Source organism: Tupaia chinensis, unplaced genomic scaffold (genome assembly GCF_000334495.1).
Source record: "Tupaia chinensis unplaced genomic scaffold, TupChi_1.0 Scaffold000147_1, whole genome shotgun sequence".
Taxonomy (NCBI): domain Eukaryota; kingdom Metazoa; phylum Chordata; class Mammalia; order Scandentia; family Tupaiidae; genus Tupaia; species Tupaia belangeri.
In genome coordinates, this window is record NW_006159617.1 from 9,350,145 (window position 1) to 9,353,047 (window position 2,903).

The following is a 2,903-nucleotide window of genomic DNA, read 5'->3' on the forward strand; positions in this document are numbered from 1 at the left end:
GCGCGGTCCCTTCGCCCCTTACCCCCAGAAGAGCCCATTCCCTTCTCACGAACACTCGCTGAGACTTTGGCCCCCCGTCTTCCCCCCAGGTTACTAGTGCTACTAGTCTTCCCAGGTCAAAAGGTCCAGTCGGGTCTGAAGTAGCCACAGGGGCACTCCGGGTTTTTTCAGAGACCTTATCTGTCCCGCGTGGCAAAAAAAAAAAAAAAAAAAAAAAAAAAAAAAGAAAAAAATTTCACTTGTTTGCTTGCTTCTTGTATTACTCTGCACATTGTACCTCTCAAGACTAGGAGAGGCACACCCTATTCTTTTCTGTAGAAATCTTCAGACCAGAAATTGTACCTCCGGTATGACTTTTAAATGCCAAGACACTACACAAAACATTACATTCATATGTTGTGGAGATGGTCAAAACTACCTTTATTGTGGCAAAAATTCACTATTTCACTCACGCAGAATATCATACAGAAGATACCAAAAATGCTACGGGGACACCAGATGATTTAAGAAATAGTAACGGGTTCTAGGTCCATTCAGACACATGAGATGAGCCCTTCAACCCAAGTAGGTAAAAACAGGAGTACCTTCCTGAGACATCTGCAAGCTGGTTACTGCCCTCAACCTAGCCCCAGTTGGTTTATTGATAGAGAGAAAGAATAACAAAGGATGTCCCAAGTGTTAAAAGGTCAGAGCAGTAAAGGATGAATAAGAAATACATTTGACCCTTACAGTGCAAGGATATTATACCTGTGAACTCAACTTACCATGGCAAAGATTTAGCATAGGCTTACCCTCCTTTGATCTAGAGGAAATGCTTCCACTATAGAAGAGCTGAGCTTTTTACATGGGCTATGGCATTAGTTGGGGTGGGGGACACTGTAAAATGGGTAAGCTCTACTTTTCCTCACTGGTGTTGTAAAAACCACAATCAATAGTCTTTGGTGTGAACGGTATATAAATTGTCTCAGTATTCCTTTTTAAATCCAAAAGCCCTGTATTTCATTATCAGGCCTTTTGTAAAACATCAGGTGAGGCTGAGGACACTGCCATGTCTGCTCATTCAAAGGTGGGTTGGGAGACAACTTCTCCCTCCCAACATGTCAGAGTCTGCCAAATCTAAGCTCTGCTCAAATTCAGAAAGATAGAGGAGTTTCTGTCCTTGCAAGTCATGAAGCTCCTTAAAGTCAGGAATGTCAGGTTTGTCACACCTAAATATCTGTGAATTACAACTGGTTATTCCTTTCAGTCACTAAATCCAAATTCAGGGAAATAGGGATTTTACTGTCTTCCTTCTTTATCCCTTTCCATAGAGGGGTCCCTAAATGGCAGGACTCAGGAGGAAATGAGTGTGAACTAAAGAGTCCTGGGCCTGAATCATGGCTTTGCCACTGTCTATCAGGTCAACTTGTCAAGAGTCTTGATTTCGTCCTGCCCTATGTATTCACCAAAAAGGTTATTAAGAGAGCAGTATGTTTAAGAATTCATTCTTCCCAATATGCCTGCCATTCAGGGATATGCTCGATATTAGCAGAACCGGAGCGATGGGTCTCTGGAAAGATCACCTGGACGACTTTCAGTGTAAGCCTCCCTAGGTATGTCCTCCTGGGGTAGGTGCAACGCCTAACTTTAAGCTGTTGTGAAAAGATCTGAACAGACTCAACGTTTTCGGGTGGGGGGGCGGTACAACCCTAAAAAGCCATTAGAATGGGACTCAACTGCAGGCAAGGAACTCTGGTGAGGCTTCCCTTACTTCCCCCAGGGCAGAGGGGTAAAAAGCAGTGCCAGATCTCAGTCCTCCACAGGAGAGGCCTTAATAGTAAACGCCTCCCTCTGGGCGGGCAAAGAGCAAGACCTCCCCGCTCCTCAGCTCCTTCCAGAAGTGGGGACAGCACCTCTGCCCTTTCTCCCGGTGCACGTCCTAGGCCTTAGAGGAGGCAAGAGTGTGTGGGTGCCTGTGTGTGTGGCAGGGGATCCTCGCGTTTCTGGAGGTGCATCGCAATGACTTCAGAACCCGTCTGAGCACTCTTGCTGCAGCAGCACCAGCTGGCATCTCCTCTCCTTGCCCTGGCAGAGCAGGCAGGGCGCGTGCCCGCTGAGCAGTCCCAAAAGCACACCTATTGGAAGGTCCTCCCCCCACTTCCATCCCAGCAGAGTCTCGCCCCCGCCTGGCCAAAGTCCCCTCCTGGGACCAGCCCCAGAGAAGCTCAGCGAGGAAGAATCTGCTCTCTGAGACCCCTCAACCCCTTAACCACCCCCTTCATTTCACACTGAGAGAGGGGAGACGAGAACAGGAAGCCAAGACCACTTCGTGTAGAGCTTCCCCAAATGTGTCGCGCTTCCAATTATGCGCATAATATCCCCTCAACTTACTGGCATTTCCACTCCGCAGGGCAGCTCTGCTGAAAGCCAAGGAGCAGGGCCCCACAAAAATCCCGCTACCCTGCTGCCCACCCAACTCTTGCCCCAGGGCGCCGCCGCTGGACACGGCATGTTCCGCCCGTGCAAGTCTCTGTTTTCCCAGAGCAGAACCGGGTCAGTGGGTTTCGGAAGTTTCCCACCTCCCTCTCCAGCCCTGTTCCGAGAGTCCTCACGCGCACCCCGCGCTGGGCGAGGAAGCGGGGAGTTAGCCCCTCAATCTGCGCTCAAACCGGCCCTTCCCTCTCCCCGGCCCCCCACCTCGTCCCTTCCCTCCAGCTCCAGTCCCCGCGTCCTCAGAGTCTCTGGCGCGCAGCGGTTCTCTCGCCCGCGAGCAAACTTCTTTCTGGGCTACACTCGGGTCCGAGCAAAAACCTCTGCCCTTCCCCGCCGACACAGGGGCGCGCTCACCTCACCCCTTACCCCCAGAAGAGCTCATTCCCTTCTCACGAACACTCGCTGAGACTTTGTCCCCCCGTCTCCCCCAG

General features: G+C 50.6%; 1 protein-coding gene across 3 annotated transcripts in view; it reads right to left on the reverse strand.

The window, feature by feature from the left end:
* Positions 1–2,903, reverse strand: part of PCSK5 (proprotein convertase subtilisin/kexin type 5) — a 537,419-nt gene that overhangs the window by 533,900 nt on the left and 616 nt on the right. The gene's annotated exons all lie outside the window — the stretch shown is intronic.